At 44.2% G+C, this 27,439-nt stretch overlaps 1 protein-coding gene across 1 annotated transcript in view; it reads left to right on the forward strand.

Moving 5' to 3' along the window:
* The first annotated feature begins 10,679 nt into the window (after nt 1-10,679).
* Nucleotides 10,680-27,439, forward strand: part of LOC144826578 (immunoglobulin superfamily containing leucine-rich repeat protein-like) — a 44,389-nt gene continuing 27,629 nt past the window's right edge. The window contains exon 1 of the mRNA XM_078685066.1: nt 10,680-10,814. The gene's annotated coding sequence lies outside the window, so the exon portion shown is untranslated. The remainder of the gene's footprint in view (nt 10,815-27,439) is intronic.

The following is a 27,439-nucleotide window of genomic DNA, read 5'->3' on the forward strand; positions in this document are numbered from 1 at the left end:
TCAATTAAATCAGGCTTGAAGGAGCTACACTGGTTACCTGTGGCCCAGAGAATAGCTTTTAAAACCTGCTGTATAACCTTCAGAGCCTTAAACAACTGTGGACCAATTTTTATTAAAAATCTAGTGACAAAATATGTCCCCACACGACATCTCCGATCTGCCCAGAAAACACTAGTGGTGGTGTCTCGATTCAAAAGGAAACGACAAGGGGGCAGCTGTTTTCATCACCTCGCTGCCACCCTCTGGAATTCGTTACCTCTACCACTTAGACATAGTAAAGATCTGCTCACGTTTAGACATGCCTTGAAGACCTGGCTGTTTGAGCAAGCCTATTTATAGTAGTTTTCACAGCAACATGTATCATCTCTTCCTTCCGACAGCGCCATGAAGCCCACGGGCGTACAAGCGCTTTAAAAATTGCATATAATATAATATAATAATAGATCATCCTGGAATGAAGAAGGAACCTCTGCCAAGGAGAAAGCTGAAACTGAAGAAGGAAGATTGTCCAGCTGCTGCTCTGCTGGATTGCCCTGCTGTTGCTTTGCTGCCAAGGAGAGGGGAAGGACTTTGCTTTGTGCTGTGTCCCCTTGCTTGAAGGAATCTCCAAGAGCCTGAGAAGAGCTGGGAGCCCTGTTCTGAAGTCCCAGGAACAAAAGGACTTCACCCCCAGCTTCCCCTGAGCTCTACTGAGAGAGTTCTGTCCTTCCTGGAGTGGTGTCCTTCTGGCCCATGCGTGGTGTCTCTGGAAGTTGTACCTGTGTTGGGAAGCTAGAAACTAAGCTTGAGAGACTTTGCTAAAGAAAAGTTATTGCATCGCTCGCTGCGGAGCGCATCCCCGACAGTGCGAGAAGATTCCTGCCGCTACGAAGGTCGAGATCGTCGCAGCACCTGTTGCCGCTGCCGGAGCCGTCGCATCCTTCGTTTGCGGGACGCACCCGATCGGTGCGGGAAGTCTAACATCGCTGCGAGTGTCGTCGCAGAGCCTATCGTCGCTGGGTGAGATCGCCGCACCGCCTGCTTGCGGACCGCATCACGTCGCTGCAAGAGTCATCGCCAAAGCCAACGCATCGAGGAGCTGCGAGAGAGAAGATCACCGCTGGTCCGCGCATCGTCGGCCCGGAGATCGTCGCACCTCCAAAGATCGTCACATCGTGCCTTTGCGAGAACAAACTTCCTACAGAACCTACGCACCGGAATCCATACAAGTGGCCTTCCTCCCCATACAGATCGGGTTCGTCAGAACACGCCCGCTGCTGCAGCAGGGCTGTCGCAAACGCCTCCCCAGGGTCTCAGGAGCAACGCATCGCTTGTTTTCCACCGCACCAGTTTCTGCTTTTGGAACTTTGTTGCAACTAAAGGTACTGTGAGCTAAACGTGATGCAACTGTGAACTTTTCACGTAACTGTGGATTATTTTAACGCAACCTAAAGAATTTTAACGCAGCCTGAAGAATTTTTATCGCAACCTTAAGAACTCTTTTGAAACCATATTCTTGAACTGTGGATGTTGGATTTTTGTCGTTTTGGTCTTGTGTAGTTTAGATTAAATATCTTTATTTTTCTAAAACTTGTTTCTTAGTGCTCTTAACATCGGGCACAAACTACCACCAAATCTTTGTTGACTGTTCCAAGTCACTAGGCTTCCTTCTTGAGAAGAACCTCAACTTCCAATCACATATAAGCTCCCTAGCCAAAAATGCTCAAGTTCGATTGTGCCAAGAAGCACCCTTCAATTGTCCTGCATTTAACAGAACAAGAAACTTCTTTTCCAAGAAACTAGTAAACTTCCTGTCTAAGAAACTAGTCAACTGGTTTAAGGACACCAATGACTTTCTACTGGAAATTTTGATCTTTAGAAAAGAAAGAACATCCAAATGATCATTCGTACGTAGTGACCTTAGAATTTGGAATTCTGTTGAACCAACAGTAAGGAAGACGCCATCTTCTGAAACCTTAAAAGATTAACTAATTGGGACGAGTCAGTCACACAGCAAGATGGTGGCTCTGTAATTTTCTCAGTTGGCTGAGGAGGAAATCCTGGCTAAATCACTCAGGATACACTGTAGCAGCGAACAGTCAAGAGTGGGAGGTCTACTTGTCCCAGCAATGCTGAGAAAATGCAACCCTAATCTTCTGAGACATGGTACGCTTAACCTAAACACTTCGCCTCCTAATCATGCCGTTGGGAGCGCATGACGAAGCAACAAGCCTGAGGATCCCACACCTGGGAACTACTGAAGGAGGCAGAGATCGATAGCGAGGGGTAGGGGGGCTTTGCTCTTGCTCCAATACAGAAAAAGAGAAGATTCCAGCATTGTCGTCTGATGGTAGCAGCAATAGGAAAGATTGGAGCATAGTGCATTACCTCACACACAGAGTAGAAATGGAAGGCAAACCTACCTTCATCTGGGGAACTCTGAAATGGGGAGATACCACCTCACTCTACAGAGAGCACAGAGAATGGAAATCGGTGACTCTATATGCCAGCAGGACAAAGCAATGCCATAAACTCAAGTCCTTGGGACAGGTGAATCCAGAGAACCAACAAGGGAAATGAGCAGATGTGTGACACTGAACATGAGAGTGGGTGTCTTTATACAAGTCCTCTTGCCTTCCATCTCTTCTTCACATATATCACACAACCCTTCTACTGTCGATGTACATTCCTCACCTTAAACCAAACAAAAACACAGAGCTCAACCCCATGCCTTTCCAGTTTCAAATCGAAAATCTCTTTATATAATCAGAGCATAACTGTGTTCCCTTATCTGTTACTAACCATTGGTTAACACCCTCTCTGGCAATCTTTTCAAAACTTCGATAGAACTGATGTGATAATTTCTCTGGCCCACTCCACTTCGATCAACAAGCTATGCATGTCCACAAGTATAACAGCAAAGTGCTTGGTCTACACCAAGGCCCACATAAACCAATAAAGTCCATTGCCAATCTCACCCAGGGCACACCTGACCTTGTAATTGATGTTTTCACTACTGACAACTCTCAACCTTTATTCGGTATCCCTGCTTTCTACACGAAACTATATCATTTTGCACACCTAGCCACCAAAAATACTCCTGAACTCTCAATAGGGAAAATGTCTATCCTAAATGTCCTTCATGCCCTCGTTCCATCACTCTCCTCCTCAACCTCACTGATGATATAAATCTCTCTTCCCACACTGTCACACAGTACCTTAGGACCCAACGATTATCCAGAACGTATTAGACATGTCTGAGTGCCAACTCCATACAGTTTCTTTCCCGGTTACCTTTCTAATTCATTTCTCGCACTCTGAACGACAGAAGCCTGTGACTCCAGCCATTTTTCTTTCAAGATGGAGCGTTTGTAGTTCTTTTTTAAAACAATTTTTATAGAATTATTAGGTCCTTATTTACACGTTTTATGGCTCAGGGCAGCGCAACAAGTCAGCCTGCTGTGCTGCCCTGCAACACAGGGAAGGGTCAGAAATGCGCTGCATTTATCCAATATGGCGCATTCTTGTCCTTTTCCCTTCCACTGGTGCCGTTTTGGCAGCCTAGCGCCAATGCAGGCACTCTGGTGCAAAGGTGCCTGTGTTGTGGCTAGAATTGCTTATGTGCAACAAGGGGCACCTTCCTGCACAAAAACAATCCTGAGAGGCTCTTTCCTCTTTCTATGTGTGTTGCAGAATGCAGCACACAAAGAAAGAGGGAAAAATAGGAGAAATAAACATATTTCTTCTCGTTACGCCTCTCCTAAGAGGCTTATCGTTTTGGTACATTCCCAGGTTGACCTGTTCTTGTAAATTTTGAGTGGGAATGTTGAGTGGGAAGACCAAAGCAACACCCATGGAAACGCCTCCCTGGCGTAAAGTAATGCAATGCAGCGATTTGCACTTCAGTGCATTACTCGATATTTATTAAGCCATGTAGGGCCATGGAAGGTGGTCTTACGTGGCTTCAGAAAGCTCATTTTATATTTGTGTCTCTCTCGCACCACATTGCTTGATGCAGGAGCGAAGCCAAGAGGCCCATAAATATGCCCCCTAGTGTTTTGTCGTACTGGCACATAACATCAAAATCATCTTTGCGAAGCATATGGAGTTATTACTACAGTGTCATCTTCATTGTTACACTCCTTTTATTCCTTTCATCAAAAAGGGTCAAGATATTTGCAACTAAAAATCTCTCTTTTGATACTATTGAAAGCTGTGTCTTGTCTAACAAACCGCTTAAAATGTTTACTGTCCTTATCAGTTCATTTAACATCTCAGTCTTCTAAGCAAAATTACATACATACTTTGCATATTAGTCTACAAGACCCATTTCCATTCATAATTACATTTTAAGGCGCTGAAGTATCCTTAATAACTTCAGTAAATCCGATTTTTGCCTTATCCCTTCTATGCTGAACGTGTACCTCCGTTTCTAGAAATTTGCATTTCCTTATCGTTTTTTTAAATTTTTAGATTGCTTTTGATACAAAACAAGACATCAAGATACTGTGCAGGTGACAATGACAGCAAAAAGTCGACAGTAGTGCTCAGCGCCTCACACAGCATTGTCAAACAGAGAATACAAAACATAAAGAGTGGAGTCTTCAAGGGGTATGAGTAGAATTTTCATGAAGATGTAGTAGTGAACCAGGTAAGTGGGGGTCTGGGTAGCTCCCCAAGTGTGAGTTACGGGTGTAAGAGCGCAGCTTCTGGAGGTGAACGCAGATATCTGTTCATCAGCTCCAAATATGTCTTACAGGGAAATACTTGAGGGAAGTAATTGTGAATCCCGGATCTGTATAGTCGTCTCCGAGCTTTTATAGTGATCCCCATGGAGTCCTACCCTTGGAGGCCTGAGAGGATTTCGAAATTATGAAAATCTACAGAGACTTACATCTAGGAGGGGAACAGGGTCCTACACCTTAGTGCTATGTTCATCAGTCTATAGAATTGTATGTTTATTCAGCTGAAACTAAGGTATCATTCAGGGTGGGTGCATTCTTTCCCCTAAGGATCAGACTTTGCTTTTCCAAACGATTTAAATAAAAAAATTCTAAGACAAAATATGCTCTTCCATGGTCAATATGTAATCCTGGAAGAATAACACTTTCTTTTGATCTCCAAAAAGTTGGCTCATCATTCATTGAAAGATGCTTGCCACTGTGGCAAGTCTAAAGGGGTGGTGTGTAAACTGGGTACAACTTCAGGTGTAATGAAATCTGTTAGGGATCTTTAATTTTGGTGAAGTTTGATCTGATTGTAAGCACTCCTCAACTCAAACTTTGCAAAGTGTTTGCCTCCATTCAACACTAGGACCAACTCATATATGTTGGGCAGATGGAAAATGTTCATGGCAATGTTCTTCTGATTCAATCTTCTAAGATTGACACAAAACCTTAAGTTCCTGTCCACCTTCTTTGTGACAACAAAAGATGACACCAATTCTGCTGCCTCCAGTGGTTTGACCCCTCAGCTACCATTTCATCCAGTACCCTCCTTACCTCTTCCTTTGCAATGATTGCTACAAGCTTATCTTTGTACCTAACGTGTATATCTCCTTCCCTTAAATTGGTCTTATGAACGTACTCCTTCAACAAACCCAACTCATCCCAATACACCAACCGTGCATCTGTCAGTCCACCTTCCACCAACTTCACCTGTACTACTTCCCTGGAATTGATTATAACATGCCAACTGAATTATATCCAACCCAAAATAAGCAGGCCTGCTTTGGCTGGACAAATCTTTCCTTGGAAATTTGGGCCCCCAAATTCAATTTCAGCTGACATGCATCTCAAGACATCTATGCTGCTCCCTTGCTACTCCCTTGGTATTTATGTCGTCCAGGCCCTAGCTGAATCGCGTCCCAGACCTCTGACAACATATCCTCAGGAATGATGGTGTAGAGGGCCTGAAAGTACCATTAGTTGCAAACATTTCCATTATTTCTATACTCTACCTTTGGCCTGAATTTTATAATCATTTCAACTTCATCTTCTTCAACCAGCGTATTCTTTCAGCTATCCTTCCTTTTTCCCCACACTTCCAACTCTATTTCCTCCACTCTGCTGTCTGAACTTCATTGCATATTGCCCTTTCCTGTAACATCATCTGCAGTCCTTATTCGCAGCAAAACATGCTTTCGATTCTGAACCCTGAAAACAAACAGAGTAAATGTGACATAACAGAAATTCTTGGGTAGTGTCTGAAACTACTACCCTACTGGAAAGACAAATGAACGCATTGGCTTCCAAGACAGACCTTTCAGATTGTATAAATGCAGACAAATAGCATCATCACTAGCCATAGACTAGGCATGTTCTGACCATGACAGCCGAAGATTGATCACACCAACACATGATGAATGGGTGACAGAACTAGCTACAGCATCAGACTGCGAGAGAGTCACATGTGAGCTAAATGATCAGATGACCATTCCTGAAATCCTTACTATCATACGCTACTTGGATAAATGCTAATCGTAGATGCACATTGGTGCATTATATCTCTACAGCAATTAGCAAACTGACTAGAACCATTGTAACATGAAACATTATAGAAAAGAAGTCTTGTACAGAATATGTACTTCACAAATTTGTTGGTAATAGTATCACTGTTGTAGGGAAGAATCCCAGAAACACATCTTGATCAATACTAGATATAGAACAAAAAAATATAGGTCATAGTTATATTTGTATTAACTTGAATCACTTGGTATTGGTATTATTTTGATCATATCTATGTTTTGCACCTACCGGCTAGTAGTTTCTGTCTTGTACTTATATTAAACTTGCTGACAGAACGTATGTCTTCCACAGGTCCAGCTCTGGGACTGGTTTTGGATAGTTCATGCATTGGGCTTATTCTTTCCTGAGTGATCCAGCCTTAGTCTTTGTAGTCATTTATTAGCAGAAAGATGGGTCAAAGTTGGTCGTTTACTGTCAGTTTGAACACAAAAGAAGGGCATAAAGGTGGGAGGGCTGTTCTACTTAACTACCTTAAAGGGGAAAATATACTTTGAAATGACAGGAGATTTCCTCACATTTGAAAGAGGATCCTCTGGCTTAAATCCTCAAAACCCTAGAGTTTGATGTAGAATTAAAGCCCGTGGAATGTATTTGGAGAGCTCTGTAATCTATGTGTGCTGTCTGGCAGGCTTCCTCCAAATTTCCATCGTATATGCCACTTCCATAGGGATGAATGGATTCCATTATGCTAACACCACACCATGTATACACATATGAGACATACACATCACTTCATGGATGAAGCGCAGGACCCATGTGTGATACAGGGCACTGGCAGACCACTTTTGACAGTAGGGACCATCAAGCAATCTCCCTGCTTGGTCACAGGTATTTAAAAACGCCAGTATTGCATTTAACAGTCTATAAATGTTTGGGTTTCAAGAAGGGCTTATAACTATTGTAAGCTTCTTCAATTTTGTTGCAGATCCTACTTAACTATTTGAGGTTTTGATATTCAGAATATTAGGTATATATACCATAGATGAATGTATTCGATATAATAAGAAAAACTGAATAAATGGTTTCCAATTAATTACATTAACATAAAAAGAATACTACAAGCAAGACACCACCTAACACACCAGGAGATACTCAACCCAGACCTATAAAACCACTTCTTTTGCTACAATTAACAAACTATATTTGGAAATTGAAAAGCTGCTCCACTGCAGAAAAACACTGCATCCAGATGGTGGTGGCACGAGGGGAAGCAGGAACAATTAGGATTTTGTGACCATGTTGGACAGCACTACGTCTGGCAAACAGATGAAGTGGGTCCTTCTCTGAAGAGTTTAGCTTACATGCATCACTGCACCCTGGAGAAACTGAATTTTATTCTCAAATCAGTCTGGGGTTCCAAGCAGCACAATCAACTTTGCTCGCTTCTACATTTGCACTGGGACATTCGAAGAGCAACTTTCCAAGCTAAAGTATGAGTGTTTTTTTTCATCTACTAAAAGCAGCATTTATTTAAAACTAAATAAATTCTCTCCACTCGAGTGCATATAGTTATAGCACATTGGAGACGTTTTGTCCAAAATATCTTATTTTATGGGGTGCTGAGATTCACAGATTGTCTAGACTTAATTATTATGTCTCATCTCATGTTGGTTAAAACTCATCAGTGACTCTCTTCTAGCTGATTGACCAGCATTGCAGTCAGGTGGAATCAGTCCAGAGGTGGTCTCACCTCAGCTCCTGTAAGCTCTATGGTTGGCAGGTGAGTTCTCAATACTTCTAGTCAAGACCAGTTGCTGTTAGTCACTAAGGAACCTATTTGACATGCGAGAGGAAGGTGTTACTGCTACAGGCAGAGTCTGAGAACATGGTCAACCTCACAAGTAATGTTGGCAGAAAGGCAGTTCAATCCTCAAGTCAAGACTAACTCCCACAGAAAGCTTTTAACACATACAATTCTAAAGGTAAAAAATATGCTATCTCAGATAGATTCAATTAATATTGATGTGATACTCCAGTCAACTAAAAATCCCTTACTCAGCACAAAAAATACTCATACCAAGCCATCTTCATTACTGCTATAGTTTGAAACTATTCAAGGTTCCCAATCTGCATTTCTCAAATTTAGGCAGGAGCTAAAAAAGATTGCTTTCCATGATACAACTGCTGAGAAGCAAATAACCTTCATAAAGCCATGCCTATGCCTGAAAGGAAAATTTAAAATATTGTTCAGCAAGGTCAAAAGCATCTCAGCCAACATCAACTAATGCAGCCTGAGTTTCTTTTACCATAATTTCCTCCCCAACTAAAGTGTGTATGTCTTACATACCAGCACCAACAAGTAGCATATTCTGTGCAAAATAACATATTTAGTCTGTGTTAAAATACAGAAACAATGATGAACTGAGCAATTGCTAACCTTCAATGCTACCCATAGACTTGTTAGTAACCCACTAACTAGTATAACCAATATAATACTTTGCCTAATAGTTACAATATTTGCTTAGCGGAATCCTTCACTATTCACCATGTGCAGACTTCTGCTCTTTTTCAAAGTTGTCCTTTTGTTTGACAAATGTCTAACAAATATTACAATACAAGAACTGGGACCATGGGAAATTTTAGAAATGTTAGGACTATGGATGAGGTGCACAGGGATGTTGGCATGCGGAAATGGCTTAGTGCCACTGAAAGGGTGGTATGAACCGATAGAAGTAGCTTTTGGAAGCATTAATGAAGGCATTTATGATGGCCGTGGATAGGGTACTAGTGGGAACATTGACAAGGTTCCGACATGAAGCGTAGATGTTTGCGGACTTGATAGTATTGAAGGCACTCCTGAGAGAAGGGACATGGAGGAGATGTGTGTTAGGAAGCGGCATTGATAATGATGTGCTTGACAAAGCCTTGACATGCTTGTGTAGTGGAGACAATCAGGTGCAGCAGCAGAAGTGAATCATGTCATAAAGAGGGTGAGGTCTGGGTGTCAATGGGCAAGCTGTTGGCATGTGAGGATATGATGGGAGATGTTTGGGAAGGGATGACTGCAATCGGTGGGGTGGGCGTGTGACTGGAACTTCAATGGAGGATGTTTGGAGCAATGTATGGACGTCAGAGCTTTCAAGTTGGGTGAATTTTTCGGAATAATACCGGAATAACATATTCCATGATATTACAGAACGCATTTTCACAATCTGTTATGTCAATGATAACATGACAAGTGATGTAAGTGGAATCATAAAAATAAATGTAAAGTGAATAGAATGACACAATAACTTCACAAAGGTCATAGCTTCACAACGGATTGTAACACTGAGGTATATCCAAAGAGGCTTCTGTCACTAACTGGTTAGCAGGAGGAATTCCTTAAGGTGGAACATGCTTTCTGAATTCTTTACAGGTCCCAGGAGCTGTTTTGCACACTGTGGAGCTTTGAAAAGAGTTTCATTAGGAGTTAAAGTTGAAATGAAAATAATGAAAATGAAGTGGACTGTCACTCACAGCATTGGTGTAACGTAGGCCGTCGGAACCTCCGCGGTGCGGGGGCCCGAGCTCCAGAGGGCCCCCTCAGCAGAGTACCCTGGCATGAGAGCTCCCGGTTGAGTCTATGGGAGGTGGGCTCCTGTACCTTGCACAGGGCCCCCTTCAAGTGTTCTTACGCCACTGACTCACAACACAGCTATCAAATATGGGCTTGCCATAATGGTGACCTACAGACTGTTTTTTTATCCAAAAAAATCATGCACGATGAGACTAGCGGACCTCTTGGTATCATGGACACTGAAATGACTACAGCCAGCATGCTTGGTACTTTAACTGAAAAAGCAGGACCCTTGAATGTCACCCTCATGACATGGAGCTGGTTGTAGCATGTCATAGTGGGTACAGGGGCATGGCTACCAATGGTGCAGGAGTTGCAGTGGCACCAGGGCCCAAAGTCCTGAAGAGCCCATTGAACTCTGATACGTGCTGTATTTACTACCCCCACAGCAGCAAAGGTTCATGTTCCTTGCAAGCACCAGGGCCTTCGGCATCCTTAGCCATTGAGTGGGTGACGGCTGCGTAAACAACGTTTTGACTTCCACTGCGTAAGAGAAGACATCAAAGTGAATGTCGACTGCAGCTTGTCCCCCTGGAGCCGAGCATGCTCAGACTCAAAATGTTTCACATTTTTTTCTACAAGTTTTTGGCAGGAGTAAAGTCTGCCAGGACGCTGTGCTTACAGAGAGCTGTTGCAGACTTAGTTTATTTCTGGACAGGAAGAGAGCGCAAAGGGGAGAAAAGACGTGTTCCAGTATTGGAAGAAATCTGCCCTGCTTTCAGAAACATTGGCGCGCTCAAGGCGAAAAGGTATGCTAGTTTTCACTGTTTATCCTGCACCAGAGTGAGTGCGCGCGCGTGCTACTCTCAGAGAAGAGACGACCGAAGGAGGGGGCGGAAGCCATGATGTGGAACCTGAATCCGAGCGAATGAGCAGGCGTCTGCGGTGAAGTAAACAATTCATAATACGCTCGAAGGAGGGATGGGGCTGAAAATATGAAGCCGAGGGGACGCGGTAGGGAAGGGGAGCAGCGGATAGAATAGCAAAAGAGCGGGAGATGGGCTGAAATAACGCCGCTTAATTTGTGGCGTTGGTTTCAGTTGGTGGGCACTTATAATAATTCTCTGGAACAGGGATTTATTTTTCTTCATCAGCGTTTGAGCAAAGCAAGAGAGAAGCAGAAATAGGCGACAGAAGGAAGAATCGTAAATACGAAAACACTGGCAATGGGCGAGAGCAGAGCTGAAAAATACCAGCTCGAGTGAGACGAAGAGACACAGAGTGATTGGTGATGGGGGAAAGAGGCAGGAGGTGGAATAGAGAGCCTTGGTCCTTGGCAACCATAGCTTTCAGCATCCCCCCCCCCCCCCCCCGACAGTAGGCAGTGCTGGCGCTGGTAGTGGGCTTCTTAGAAAAACTTTGGGCCGCTGCTCTTATATTTTTTCACAAACTAAGAACACGTGAGAGGGGGCGAGAGAAACGGTGGAAGGAGAGATCAGAGAGGAAAGCAGAAGGATTAGACAGAGGCAGCAGAGTGAGTAATGATGGAACAATTTCCTGTCCTGCTAACAGATCATTTTAGTAGTTTGGCAACTGATAGGTTTATCCTTGGCACACGACGAAGCCATGTCTTGCCAGCACTGGATGTAAGACAAATATGAGCAGTAAATGAGTCTTAGAGGGGAGAAGGGATGGGCATGGAAAAGAAGACACCGAGGGGTACACTGAGAATGTAATAAAGAACGCAGTAATCAGAGGGCAGTAGTGCTATACAGTAAGGAGAGACAACAGCTAAAATTAGATTATTAGGACCTGTGAAAAAAATGTACACAAACGGTTCTAAAACCCGTTTTTGCACTATCATGTATTTCGAGCTTGCACTCATTCGCATTATGTGAGCGCTGTTACTGGTGTTATGCAGAATAATGGATACAACAACATCGTGAGCCAAATTATGTGTAGAGATTATCAGGGACAAAAGTTTCGTGAAGCAAAGCTTCTATAGGGGAGCAAAGTTTTACTACATATAACTCCACATATATGTATATCGTCAAGGTACGTAGATGAGGGGGGTTCAGAATAGCAAATCTATACTTACCTATTTGCACTTACGTACTCAATATTATGGTCCTCAATATTTTTGGCAAGATATTTTGTCTACACAATATTTTTGTTTCCGATAGTCTGTCAGTGATCCCTGTTACCGCTAGCTCTTTTTCGTGGTCAAGTAATGAACAAAACTGTTAGAATGGTAGGAATGGAAAAACACACTATCTTGCAGGGCTAGAGGGATGTTTATAGACCAAGCCTAAGTATTATCCCCCATAAGAATCAACGATCAACTACAAACTTAGGGGTCTAATTAGGGATCCAAAAGTAATCCTCTACTCATAGTAACCTTATCAATAGTACAAGGGTACGATGACAGTAACACTAACAAACCAGATCACAAGATGTGAAGAACCAGTAGCGTAAGTCACCCCTGGTTTAGGATTCCCATCAACGGTCTTGTAATGATCAATATTATCATTTGGTAATCCTTATCGGGTATTGTGTCTCTAGATCATTGAGACCGGCATACCCAGATAACCAGATACGGGGTAGCGACCCACAATCACTCGGTACTACCACATGATGTTGATATGATGGGAAGTGCAGTGTAAACTAAAAATGAGTGGTGATCTAAAAAAGGATAGGGAGCTCAACCAAGGATATTTTTAATAATTGTTGGCCCCTTCCCTAATAAAAACAAGAACAGTGTAGTATCATCATCGCAGTCCACACAAATAGCTGCGAGGAGACCAACATGTTTCAGCCACTAAAGGTTAACTCCTCAGGCTTTCGTCAGGGTCTCTGTTCAATAAATATACTACTGCTTAAATGTGAATAAAGTGTGAAAAAAATATAGAAAAAAACACACAAGTGAAAACCAGTAAAGGATATAATGTTCCTTCGACTGTATCAACTCCTCTCTTCGGCACCTGGTTGAATATGTACTGTGTAAAGAGGACAAACGTACAGGAAGATCACAATCAGCTACACTGGTCTGTAGTAAACATAATAAATTGTTTCACAAAAATAAATCAGCTTGCTTACTCACCCAGAGTGTCCGGGGAGTGGACCTCACCTCTTCCTGGACCTGGCTCAGGATATGTGAGACCCCGCTCTACAATAACAGAAACCGACTGCGTAAATTACAAAGACCAAGAGGTCAAACATTAATTTACTCTGGCGATGTATGTTCTACGTAATCCCAGGTCTTCTGTATATGGAGCTTATTAACAACCATCAAGAGATTCACCAAACCACCCTCTCTCCACTTCACTGTCAACTACAGGCTGAACAAACAGTCGTGTTCAAACCTCCTTTAATCCAGCATATAGCTGGCAGTATGAAGAAAAGCCTGGTATAAGGCTAGTAGAGCAGGTAGACCTATAATCCTACCTGTCCGTCGTTGTCTCAGGCCGTGACTGAGTCAGGGGGAGGCACAGTCACTCCTGTCCTCTGACTACTTCACTGTTCTGGTAAATGACACACAACCAATCGATACCTGTGGGGGAGGGGCTGGCCCGGTCGCCGCCTACACAGGGATCGCTGTCCAGATCTGCCAGGGTGACTCCTCTAGCGCTTTCATTAGCAGTAATGCCCACCGCTAATGTCAGGACTTGATACTCGCCCAGTGCTTGCACGTACTAAGTCCCACACTCATTCCCGGCCTCGCGCTCGTACTCTCGTGAGACTCGCCGGTGTGAAACTACAGAATGACGTCACGTCACCCGTGTTTGTAGTTTCTAGTTCTAACTTCCGCATTGCGGACTTTGCCAAGTTTACTAACAAAGAACAATGTCTACCAGATGACGCAAACCTGCGTCCATCGGTGGTTGTGCCGCGATAGAAACAGCCTACCCACAGAGGGTATTTAACAACCAGTCCCGGCCTCGCGCTCGTATTCTCGCGAGACTCGCCGGTATGAAACTACAGGATGACGTCACGTCTCCCGTGTCTGTAGTTTCTAGTTCTGACTTCCGCATTGCGGACTTTGCCGAGTTTACTAGCAAAGAACAATGTCTCACCGATGACGCAAGCCTGCGTACATCGGTAGTTGTGCCGCGATAGAAACAGCCTACCCACAGAGGGTTTTATCAACCAGTCCCCAAAACGAATGCAGACCCTGGGCTAAGGTCGATTCATACCGGGACTGGACAGGAAATGTTGGTCATATAACGGACCCGAATAATTTCTAAGGTTAGTTAGCAATGCCCAACTTACAGGGTGACAAGGCTCACATTAATACCAGCCAGGAGGCGCTAAGGGTGTCTCCAAATCAACCTGCCATAAGAGCATAACAGGGAATAAATATTACAGGTTTGAATAATTCAGACCAAAATCAAAGTTCAATGTAACCAGCCATTATGTAGTGGGCTTGAGATGGTAGCTAGCCCCCAGGCCCCTCATGTATTTGCATCATAGAGAGAATACTGTTATGTACAAGGTCAGATCGTGACTGATAATTAGCTCTTTCACATGTACATCCCACGCAAGACCCCATACTCACACCTGAATTTCAGAGATATCAGGACAAGGCGAACCACGGAATGTCATCGTTCAACCCTTGTCTGTCTGTCCCCAATTTGAAAACCCACTTTTGTTCACGAATGAAAAGATACCTAGACACATCACTCACATGTGGTGGAATGTATGGTTTTTCCAAAACATGCCACTTGAAGTCTGTTTCGGCATGATTACGTGTGATAAAATGCTTAGTGAGTTTAGAGATGTCTTTCTTGCAGCGAAAAGTGCTTTTATGCTCCTGCATCCTCACACGCACCTTTCTCGTGGTCATGCCCACATATCGTTCATTGCACGTGCAAGTGATGAGGTAGATCAAGTTGGTACTATTGCAGTTTGTAAACTGCCGCAGTTCCCATGGCCTATCTGTACCAATGTCCACACTAGTGATTTTAGTCGTTAGAGGGCAAATAGAGCAGCCTCCACACGGATGGTGCCCAACCACCGGGGGGAGATCCCATAGCGTGCCTATCTCTCTCCTGGGTGTAGCTTTAGGTCGAGTGTGTACCAAACGATCCCTCAGGTTGGCTGAGCGTTTAAAAGCGAAAAGTGGGAAAGGAATTTTATCTTTACCACTGTTCAGAATTTTCCAATGCTTTTTAATCACTTTCTGAACGTAGTTCGATTTAGTGTTGAATGTGCTCACTAGTGTTAGTCGGTCCAATGGTGGTTTCTCTACACGTGGTTCCAGAAGAGCAGCTCGATGATTATTTGCTGCTCGTTTATATGAGCGCTGGACCAATTTTTTAGGATAATGCCTCTCTCTCAATTGCTTGGAAAGATCATCTGCATGGCGTTTGAAGGTTTCTGGGGTAGAACAGTTCCGATGAACTCGAAGAAACTGTCCAAAGGGCAGATTATCCCTCAGTGACTTGGGGTGTTGACTTTCGTACAGGAGAAGGGAATTCCTTGCCATCGGCTTTCTGTACAGTTCACTCTCCAAACCCCTCGTGGTGCTGTAGATCGAGAGGTCCAAGAATGGAAGTCTATCTTTACTCATTTCCATAGTGAACCGGAGATAGTTGTTCTGACTGTTAAGCCATTGGTGAAACAGTGTGACCGATTCACTAGTCCCTCTCCACACCATCAGGATATCATCAATGTATCTTTTCCACCAAATTATAGATGGAAAGAAGGGGTTGGTGGGGTGCAAAACTGTGGTCTGTTCAAATTCATGGACGTATAAATTCGCCAGCGAAGGCGCAAAAATACTGCCCATGCTGGTCCCAGAGACTTGGTGGTATATCTGGTCCTCGTACATGAAAAAGTTTTCTTTCATGGCTATGGTAGCCAAATCCATAATGAACGGTACTGGAGTGATGGAGTCCAATTCCGATTCTCCCAGGATGGATCTGATAGTGTCCAGAGTCGCATCCTGGGGAATGGAGGTATACAGGGACTCAACATCGAGAGAGACAAGATAATCCGTCTCTCGATCAAAAACTATATCAGGAATCACTCTCAGGACATCGGTGGTGTCCTTGAGAAACGTGGGCATCGTGTTGACCAATGGTTTGAGAAAGTAGTCAGCAAAAGCTGAAAGGGGTTCAAGAAGTGAACCCTGGCCTGAAATTATAGGCCTACCTGGAGGCGGTCTCTGTGGTTTGTGCACCTTAGGTAAGGTGTAAAAATAAGGCATAGTAGGATGTTTGGCCTGCAGGAATTGTGCCTCTGCGGGAGTAATCCAGCCTTCTCCTAAGGCTTCTTCAACCAGGACTTTAATTTCACTCATCAGTCTTGGAGTAGGATCAATAGTCAGTGGACGGTAAGCATTGCTGTTACTCAACTGGCGGAGACACTCTGCCCTATAAGTTTCTACATTTTGGACCACAATGGAGCCCCCTTTATCGGCGGGCTTCACAATTATAGTCCCGTCTTGGGTCAAGGTTTTGAGACCCTGTCTCTCTGCAGTGGTAAGGTTGTTGTACCGTGATCTAGAACTATACTGTATAAGATCTATATCATTCTTGACAGCCAGTTCGAAAGTTAGTACTTGAGTTGGTATGGCATGTAAGGGAGGTGAGAAAGTAGATTTGTTCCTCAAACCAGTGTTAGTATCCTTGTCCTCCTCTGATTCCTCAGTATTCTTGTTCTTAAAGAAATAATGGAGCCTTAGTTTACGGAAAAACTGTGCTAGTTCCGTTTGTAGGACAAATGGATCACCCTCATCTGTAGTCACGAAACCTAAACCCTTATTCAGCACAGCTTCCTCTATGTCTGATAAAGTTCTTTGACTGAGATTGACCACCAAGCTCTGCTCAGGTCTATTTATTGTTCTTGAGCATTCCTTCTCGTGTGACTCCGAGTTCCTGCATGGGGGCCTGTTGTGTCCTCCCATTGGACCTGAGGCTGTCCTTGTGCCGGTCTTCTTTTGCCCCGTGACCGTCTGGGGCCACGCGCCAAAAAAGGCTGGCTATTAAAATTTTGAAAACCAGGAAAAGGGCCCATCGGTGGCGCAAAATTACCTGGATAGCCCCAGGGTCCTGGTGGCCACCAAGATTGGCCGGGCATGTTATACTGGCCCCTATAGTTTTGTGATCTACCTCCTCTGCCACGATTGTTTCCGGCATTGGATGGCTGATTACTGGCCTCCGAATCGCTTCCTGTCTCTGAGCTAGATCCTGAGTAGTTGGATCCATACATTCTCCCTCGTTTGTTAAAATCTGGAGCTTTGTAATTGGCGCTGGTGTAGGGATAGACAGTTTCCAAATTAAACTTGGCCAGATCTTTCTTGAACTTCTCAAGTTTAGTCTGAAGTATCGAATCAGCAAATTCTTTGTTGGCTTTATCTGATTCGTCTTTGTTTTTTTTGAAAGTGGCACTGATGGTGGCCTTAATTTTGCCCTCCAGGACCTGTATTTCTACTAAAATCGCGTCTGCTACCCGTTTGGCTGTACTGATAATCAGAATTAGCCAATCACGGGTGCAGCGCCAAGCAATCATTGACCAATCCTTCAGGAATGGTTTGTCGCTTAGAAATAATCGTGGAGCATTGGTTACTATAAGCCCGGGAGGTGCGCAACTAGCTCGCATGTACTCAGCCATGATAATCCCGTGTGTCTGAGTCCGAGAGTGCGACTTTTTCAATGCTAGGACTTTAGTCCAGTCATCCGTTGCATTGACTGTAGGTGTAGGTAGTGTTTCTAAGATACTCGGCATATTATCTAAGATGGAATGATACATGGAGTCATCATAAGCCAAACCATGGCGTTCAGCCATTATAGCTATACAGTGGAAAGGACAGGTGTAAGAAACCTCAAGACAAAAGTCAATATACTAACCACTTCTTATTATTAGAAATGAAATGATCACTATTACTTAGATCAGCACATAATAGCCCGCAGCTGCACGCTGCTCTAAAAATGGAAAAACACACTATCTTGCAGGGCTAGAGGGATGTTTATAGACCAAGCCTAAGTATTATCCCCCATAAGAATCAACGATCAACTACAAACTTAGGGGTCTAATTAGGGATCCAAAAGTAATCCTCTACTCATAGTAACCTTATCAATAGTACAAGGGTACGATGACAGTAACACTAACAAACCAGATCACAAGATGTGAAGAACCAGTAGCGTAAGTCACCCCTGGTTTAGGATTCCCATCAACGGTCTTGTAATGATCAATATTATCATTTGGTAATCCTTATCGGGTATTGTGTCTCTAGATCATTGAGACCGGCATACCCAGATAACCAGATACGGGGTAGCAACCCACAATCACTCGGTACTACCACATGATGTTGATATGATGGGAAGTGCAGTGTAAACTAAAAATGAGTGGTGATCTAAAAAAGGATAGGGAGCTCAACCAAGGATATTTTTAATAATTGTTGGCCCCTTCCCTAATAAAAACAAGAACAGTGTAGTATCATCATCGCAGTCCACACAAATAGCTGCGAGGAGACCAACATGTTTCAGCCACTAAAGGTTAACTCCTCAGGCTTTCGTCAGGGTCTCTGTTCAATAAATATACTACTGCTTAAATGTGAATAAAGTGTGAAAAAAATATGGAAAAAAACACACAAGTGAAAACCAGTAAAGGATATAATGTTCCTTCGACTGTATCAACTTCTCTCTTCGGCACCTGGTTGAATATGTACTGTGTAAAGAGGACAAACGTACAGGAAGATCACAATCAGCTACACTGGTCTGTAGTAAACATAATAAATTGTTTCACAAAAATAAATCAGCTTGCTTACTCACCCAGAGTGTCCGGGGAGTGGACCTCACCTCTTCCTGGACCTGGCTCAGGATATGTGAGACCCCGCTCTACAATAACAGAAACCGACTGCGTAAATTACAAAGACCAAGAGGTCAAACATTAATTTACTCTGGCGATGTATGTTCTACGTAATCCCAGGTCTTCTGTTTATGGAGCTTATTAACAACCATCAAGAGATTCACCAAACCACCCTCTCTCCACTTCACTGTCAACTACAGGCTGAACAAACAGTCGTGTTCAAACCTCCTTTAATCCAGCATATAGCTGGCAGTATGAAGAAAAGCCTGGTATAAGGCTAGTAGAGCAGGTAGACCTATAATCCTACCTGTCCGTCGTTGTCTCAGGCCGTGACTGAGTTAGGGGGAGGCACAGTCACTCCTGTCCTCTGACTACTTCACTGTTCTTGTAAATGACACACAACCAATCGATACCTGTGGGGGAGGGGCTGGCCCGGTCGCCGCCTACACAGGGATCGCTGTCCAGATCTGCCAGGGTGACTCCTCTAGCGCTTTCATTAGCAGTAATGCCCACCGCTAATGTCAGGACTTGATACTCGCCACGAGAAAGGTGCGTGTGAGGATGCAGGAGCATAAAAGCACTTTTCGCTGCAAGAAAGACATCTCTAAACTCACTAAGCATTTTATCACACGTAATCATGCCGAAACAGACTTCAAGTGGCATGTTTTGGAAAAACCATACATTCCACCACATGTGAGTGATGTGTCTAGGTATCTTTTCATTCGTGAACAAAAGTGGGTTTTCAAATTGGGGACAGACAGACAAGGGTTGAACGATGACATTCCGTGGTTCGCCTTGTCCTGATATCTCTGAAATTCAGGTGTGAGTATGGGGTCTTGCGTGGGATGTACATGTGAAAGAGCTAATTATCAGTCACGATCTGACCTTGTACATAACAGTATTCTCTCTATGATGCAAATACATGAGGGGCCTGGGGGCTAGCTACCATCTCAAGCCCACTACATAATGGCTGGTTACATTGAACTTTGATTTTGGTCTGAATTATTCAAACCTGTAATATTTATTCCCTGTTATGCTCTTATGGCAGGTTGATTTGGAGACACCCTTAGCGCCTCCTGGCTGGTATTAATGTGAGCCTTGTCACCCTGTAAGTTGGGCATTGCTAACTAACCTTAGAAATTATTCGGGTCCGTTATATGACCAACATTTCCTGTCCAGTCCCGGTATGAATCGACCTTAGCCCAGGGTCTGCATTCGTTTTGGGGACTGGTTGATAAAACCCTCTGTGGGTAGGCTGTTTCTATCGCGGCACAACTACCGATGTACGCAGGCTTGCGTCATCGGTGAGACATTGTTCTTTGCTAGTAAACTCGGCAAAGTCCGCAATGCGGAAGTCAGAACTAGAAACTACAGACACGGGAGACGTGACGTCATCCTGTAGTTTCATACCGGCGAGTCTCGCGAGAATACGAGCGCGAGGCCGGGACTGGTTGTTAAATACCCTCTGTGGGTAGGCTGTTTCTATCGCGGCACAACCACCGATGGACGCAGGTTTGCGTCATCTGGTAGACATTGTTCTTTGTTAGTAAACTTGGCAAAGTCCACAATGCGGAAGTTAGAACTAGAAACTACAAACACGGGTGACGTGACGTCATTCTGTAGTTTCACACCGGCGAGTCTCGCGAGAGTACGAGCGCGAGGCCGGAAATGAGTGTGGGACTTAGTACGTGCAAGCACTGGGCGAGTATCAAGTCCTGACATTAGCGGTGGGCATTACTGCTAATGAAAGCGCTAGAGGAGTCACCCTGGCAGATCTGGACAGCGATCCCTGTGTAGGCGGCGACCGGGCCAGCCCCTCCCCCACAGGTATCGATTGGTTGTGTGTCATTTACCAGAACAGTGAAGTAGTCAGAGGACAGGAGTGACTGTGCCTCCCCCTGACTCAGTCACGGCCTGAGACAACGACGGACAGGTAGGATTATAGGTCTACCTGCTCTACTAGCCTTATACCAGGCTTTTCTTCATACTGCCAGCTATATGCTGGATTAAAGGAGGTTTGAACACGACTGTTTGTTCAGCCTGTAGTTGACAGTGAAGTGGAGAGAGGGTGGTTTGGTGAATCTCTTGATGGTTGTTAATAAGCTCCATATACAGAAGACCTGGGATTACGTAGAACATACATCGCCAGAGTAAATTAATGTTTGACCTCTTGGTCTTTGTAATTTACGCAGTCGGTTTCTGTTATTGTAGAGCGGGGTCTCACATATCCTGAGCCAGGTCCAGGAAGAGGTGAGGTCCACTCCCCGGACACTCTGGGTGAGTAAGCAAGCTGATTTATTTTTGTGAAACAATTTATTATGTTTACTACAGACCAGTGTAGCTGATTGTGATCTTCCTGTACGTTTGTCCTCTTTACACAGTACATATTCAACCAGGTGCCGAAGAGAGGAGTTGATACAGTCGAAGGAACATTATATCCTTTACTGGTTTTCACTTGTGTGTTTTTTTCTATATTTTTTCACACTTTATTCACATTTAAGCAGTAGTATATTTATTGAACAGAGACCCTGACGAAAGCCTGAGGAGTTAACCTTTAGTGGCTGAAACATGTTGGTCTCCTCGCAGCTATTTGTGTGGACTGCGATGATGATACTACACTGTTCTTGTTTTTATTAGGGAAGGGGCCAACAATTATTAAAAATATCCTTGGTTGAGCTCCCTATCCTTTTTTAGATCACCACTCATTTTTAGTTTACACTGCACTTCCCATCATATCAACATCATGTGGTAGTACCGAGTGATTGTGGGTCGCTACCCCGTATCTGGTTATCTGGGTATGCCGGTCTCAATGATCTAGAGACACAATACCCGATAGGGATTACCAAATGATAATATTGATCATTACAAGACCATTGATGGGAATCCTAAACCAGGGGTGACTTACGCTACTGGTTCTTCACATCTTGTGATCTGGTTTGTTAGTGTTACTGTCATCGTACCCTTGTACTATTGATAAGGTTACTATGAGTAGAGGATTACTTTTGGATCCCTAATTAGACCCCTAAGTTTGTAGTTGATCGTTGATTCTTATGGGGGATAATACTTAGGCTTGGTCTATAAACATCCCTCTAGCCCTGCAAGATAGTGTGTTTTTCCATTTTTAGAGCAGCGTGCAGCTGCGGGCTATTATGTGCTGATCTAAGTAATAGTGATCATTTCATTTCTAATAGTAAGAAGTGGTTAGTATATTGACTTTTGTCTTGAGGTTTCTTAGACCTGTCCTTTCCACTGTATAGCTATAATGGCTGAACGCCATGGTTTGGCTTATGATGACTCCATGTATCATTCCATCTTAGATAATATGCCGAGTATCTTAGAAACACTACCTACACCTACAGTCAATGCAACGGATGACTGGACTAAAGTCCTAGCATTGAAAAAGTCGCACTCTCGGACTCAGACACACGGGATTATCATGGCTGAGTACATGCGAGCTAGTTGCGCACCTCCCGGGCTTATAGTAACCAATGCTCCACGATTATTTCTAAGCGACAAACCATTCCTGAAGGATTGGTCAATGATTGCTTGGCGCTGCACCCGTGATTGGCTAATTCTGATTATCAGTACAGCCAAACGGGTAGCAGACGCGATTTTAGTAGAAATACAGGTCCTGGAGGGCAAAATTAAGGCCACCATCAGTGCCACTTTCAAAAAAAACAAAGACGAATCAGATAAAGCCAACAAAGAATTTGCTGATTCGATACTTCAGACTAAACTTGAGAAGTTCAAGAAAGATCTGGCCAAGTTTAATTTGGAAACTGTCTATCCCTACACCAGCGCCAATTACAAAGCTCCAGATTTTAACAAACGAGGGAGAATGTATGGATCCAACTACTCAGGATCTAGCTCAGAGACAGGAAGCGATTCGGAGGCCAGTAATCAGCCATCCAATGGCAATCGTGGCAGAGGAGGTAGATCACAAAACTATAGGGGCCAGTATAACATGCCCGGCCAATCTTGGTGGCCACCAGGACCCTGGGGCTATCCAGGTAATTTTGCGCCACCGATGGGCCCTTTTCCTGGTTTTCAAAATGTTAATAGCCAGCCTTTTTTGGCGCGTGGCCCCAGACGGTCACGGGGCAAAAGAAGACCGGCACAAGGACAGCCTCAGGTCCAATGGGAGGACACAACAGGCCCCCATGCAGGAACTCGGAGTCACACGAGAAGGAATGCTCAAGAACAATAAATAGACCTGAGCAGAGCTTGGTGGTCAATCTCAGTCAAAGAACTTTATCAGACATAGAGGAAGCTGTGCTGAATAAGAGTTTAGGTTTCGTGACTACAGATGAGGGTGATCCATTTGTCCTACAAACGGAACTAGCACAGTTTTTCCGTAAACTAAGGCTCCATTATTTCTTTAAGAACAAGAATACTGAGGAATCAGAGGAGGACAAGGATACTAACACCGGTTTGAGGAACAAATCTACTTTCTCACCTCCCTTACATGCCATACCAACTCAAGTACTAACTTTCGAACTGGCTGTCAAGAATGATATAGATCTTATACAGTATAGTTCTAGATCACGGTACAACAACCTTACCACTGCAGAGAGACAGGGTCTCAAAACCTTGACCCAAGACGGGACTATAATTGTGAAGCCCGCCGATAAAGGGGGCTCCATTGTGGTCCAAAATGTAGAAACTTATAGGGCAGAGTGTCTCCGCCAGTTGAGTAACAGCAATGCTTACCGTCCACTGACTATTGATCCTACTCCAAGACTGATGAGTGAAATTAAAGTCCTGGTTGAAGAAGCCTTAGGAGAAGGCTGAATTACTCCCGCAGAGGCACAATTCCTGCAGGCCAAACATCCTACTATGCCTTATTTTTACACCTTACCTAAGGTGCACAAACCACAGAGACCGCCTCCAGGTAGGCCTATAATTTCAGGCCAGGGTTCACTTCTTGAACCCCTTTCAGCTTTTGCTGACTACTTTCTCAAACCATTGGTCAACACGATGCCCACGTTTCTCAAGGACACCACCGATGTCCTGAGAGTGATTCCTGATATAGTTTTTGATCGAGAGACGGATTATCTTGTCTCTCTCGATGTTGAGTCCCTGTATACCTCCATTCCCCAGGATGCGACTCTGGACACTATCAGATCCATCCTGGGAGAATCGGAATTGGACTCCATCACTCCAGTACCGTTCATTATGGCTTTGGCTACCATAGCCATGAAAGAAAACTTTTTCATGTACGAGGACCAGATATACCACCAAGTCTCTGGGACCAGCATGGGCAGTATTTTTGCGCCTTCGCTGGCGAATTTATACGTCCATGAATTTGAACAGACCACAGTTTTGCACCCCACCAACCCCTTCTTTCCATCTATAATTTGGTGGAAAAGATACATTGATGATATCCTGATGGTGTGGAGAGGGACTAGTGAATCGGTCACACTGTTTCACCAATGGCTTAGCAGTCAGAACAACTATCTCCGGTTCACTATGGAAATGAGTAAAGATAGACTTCCATTCTTGGACCTCTCGATCTACAGCACCACGAGGGGTTTGGAGAGTGAACTGTACAGAAAGCCGATGGCAAGGAATTCCCTTCTCCTGTACGAAAGTCAACACCCCAAGTCACTGAGGGATAATCTGCCCTTTGGACAGTTTCTTCGAGTTCATCGGAACTGTTCTACCCCAGAAACCTTCAAACGCCATGCAGATGATCTTTCCAAGCAATTGAGAGAGAGGCATTATCCTAAAAAATTGGTCCAGCGCTCATATAAACGAGCAGCAAATAATCATCGTGCTGCTCTTCTGGAACCACGTGTAGAGAAACCACCATTGGACCGACTAACACTAGTGAGCACATTCAACACTAAATCGAACTACGTTCAGAAAGTGATTAAAAAGCATTGGAAAATTCTGAACAGTGGTAAAGATAAAATTCCTTTCCCACTTTTCGCTTTTAAACGCTCAGCCAACCTGAGGGATCGTTTGGTACACACTCGACCTAAAGCTACACCCAGGAGAGAGATAGGCACGCTATGGGATCTCCCCCCGGTGGTTGGGCACCATCCGTGTGGAGGCTGCTCTATTTGCCCTCTAACGACTAAAATCACTAGTGTGGACATTGGTACAGATAGGCCATGGGAACTGCGGCAGTTTACAAACTGCAATAGTACCAACTTGATCTACCTCATCACTTGCACGTGCAATGAACGATATGTGGGCATGACCACGAGAAAGGTGCGTGTGAGGATGCAGGAGCATAAAAGCATTTTTCGCTGCAAGAAAGACATCTCTAAACTCACTAAGCATTTTATCACACGTAATCATGCCGAAACAGACTTCAAGTGGCATGTTTTGGAAAAACCATACATTCCACCACATGTGAGTGATGTGTCTAGGTATCTTTTCATTCGTGAACAAAAGTGGGTTTTCAAATTGGGGACAGACAGACAAGGGTTGAACGATGACATTCCGTGGTTCGCCTTGTCCTGATATCTCTGAAATTCAGGTGTGAGTATGGGGTCTTGCGTGGGATGTACATGTGAAAGAGCTAATTATCAGTCACGATCTGACCTTGTACATAACAGTATTCTCTCTATGATGCAAATACATGAGGGGCCTGGGGGCTAGCTACCATCTCAAGCCCACTACATAATGGCTGGTTACATTGAACTTTGATTTTGGTCTGAATTATTCAAACCTGTAATATTTATTCCCTGTTATGCTCTTATGGCAGGTTGATTTGGAGACACCCTTAGCGCCTCCTGGCTGGTATTAATGTGAGCCTTGTCACCCTGTAAGTTGGGCATTGCTAACTAACCTTAGAAATTATTCGGGTCCGTTATATGACCAACATTTCCTGTCCAGTCCCGATATGAATCGACCTTAGCCCAGGGTCTGCATTCGTTTTGGGGACTGGTTGATAAAACCCTCTGTGGGTAGGCTGTTTCTATCGCGGCACAACTACCGATGTACGCAGGCTTGCGTCATCGGTGAGACATTGTTCTTTGCTAGTAAACTCGGCAAAGTCCGCAATGCGGAAGTCAGAACTAGAAACTACAGACACGGGAGACGTGACGTCATCCTGTAGTTTCATACCGGCGAGTCTCGCGAGAATACGAGCGCGAGGCCGGGACTGGTTGTTAAATACCCTCTGTGGGTAGGCTGTTTCTATCGCGGCACAACCACCGATGGACGCAGGTTTGCGTCATCTGGTAGACATTGTTCTTTGTTAGTAAACTTGGCAAAGTCCGCAATGCGGAAGTTAGAACTAGAAACTACAAACACGGGTGACGTGACGTCATTCTGTAGTTTCACACCGGCGAGTCTCGCGAGAGTACGAGCGCGAGGCCGGGAATGAGTGTGGGACTTAGTACGTGCAAGCACTGGACGAGTATCAAGTCCTGACATTAGCGGTGGGCATTACTGCTAATGAAAGCGCTAGAGGAGTCACCCTGGCAGATCTGGACAGCGATCCCTGTGTAGGCGGCGACCGGGCCAGCCCCTCCCCCACAGGTATCGATTGGTTGTGTGTCATTTACCAGAACAGTGAAGTAGTCAGAGGACAGGAGTGACTGTGCCTCCCCCTGACTCAGTCACGGCCTGAGACAACGACGGACAGGTAGGATTATAGGTCTACCTGCTCTACTAGCCTTATACCAGGCTTTTCTTCATACTGCCAGCTATATGCTGGATTAAAGGAGGTTTGAACACGACTGTTTGTTCAGCCTGTAGTTGACAGTGAAGTGGAGAGAGGGTGGTTTGGTGAATCTCTTGATGGTTGTTAATAAGCTCCATATACAGAAGACCTGGGATTACGTAGAACATACATCGCCAGAGTAAATTAATGTTTGACCTCTTGGTCTTTGTAATTTACGCAGTCGGTTTCTGTTATTGTAGAGCGGGGTCTCACATATCCTGAGCCAGGTCCAGGAAGAGGTGAGGTCCACTCCCCGGACACTCTGGGTGAGTAAGCAAGCTGATTTATTTTTGTGAAACAATTTATTATGTTTACTATAGACCAGTGTAGCTGATTGTGATCTTCCTGTACGTTTGTCCTCTTTACACAGTACATATTCAACCAGGTGCCGAAGAGAGGAGTTGATACAGTCGAAGGAACATTATATCCTTTACTGGTTTTCACTTGTGTGTTTTTTTCTATATTTTTTTCACACTTTATTCACATTTGAGCAGTAGTATATTTATTGAACAGAGACCCTGACGAAAGCCTGAGGAGTTAACCTTTAGTGGCTGAAACATGTTGGTCTCCTCGCAGCTATTTGTGTGGACTGCGATGATGATACTACACTGTTCTTGTTTTTATTAGGGAAGGGGCCAACAATTATTAAAAATATCCTTGGTTGAGCTCCCTATCCTTTTTTAGATCACCACTCATTTTTAGTTTACACTGCACTTCCCATCATATCAACATCATGTGGTAGTACCGAGTGATTGTGGGTCGCTACCCCGTATCTGGTTATCTGGGTATGCCGGTCTCAATGATCTAGAGACACAATACCCGATAAGGATTACCAAATGATAATATTGATCATTACAAGACCGTTGATGGGAATCCTAAACCAGGGGTGACTTACGCTACTGGTTCTTCACATCTTGTGATCTGGTTTGTTAGTGTTACTGTCAT

This window comes from Lissotriton helveticus, chromosome 3_2 (genome assembly GCF_964261635.1).
Source record: "Lissotriton helveticus chromosome 3_2, aLisHel1.1, whole genome shotgun sequence".
In the NCBI taxonomy this organism is placed as follows: Eukaryota; Metazoa; Chordata; class Amphibia; order Caudata; family Salamandridae; genus Lissotriton; species Lissotriton helveticus.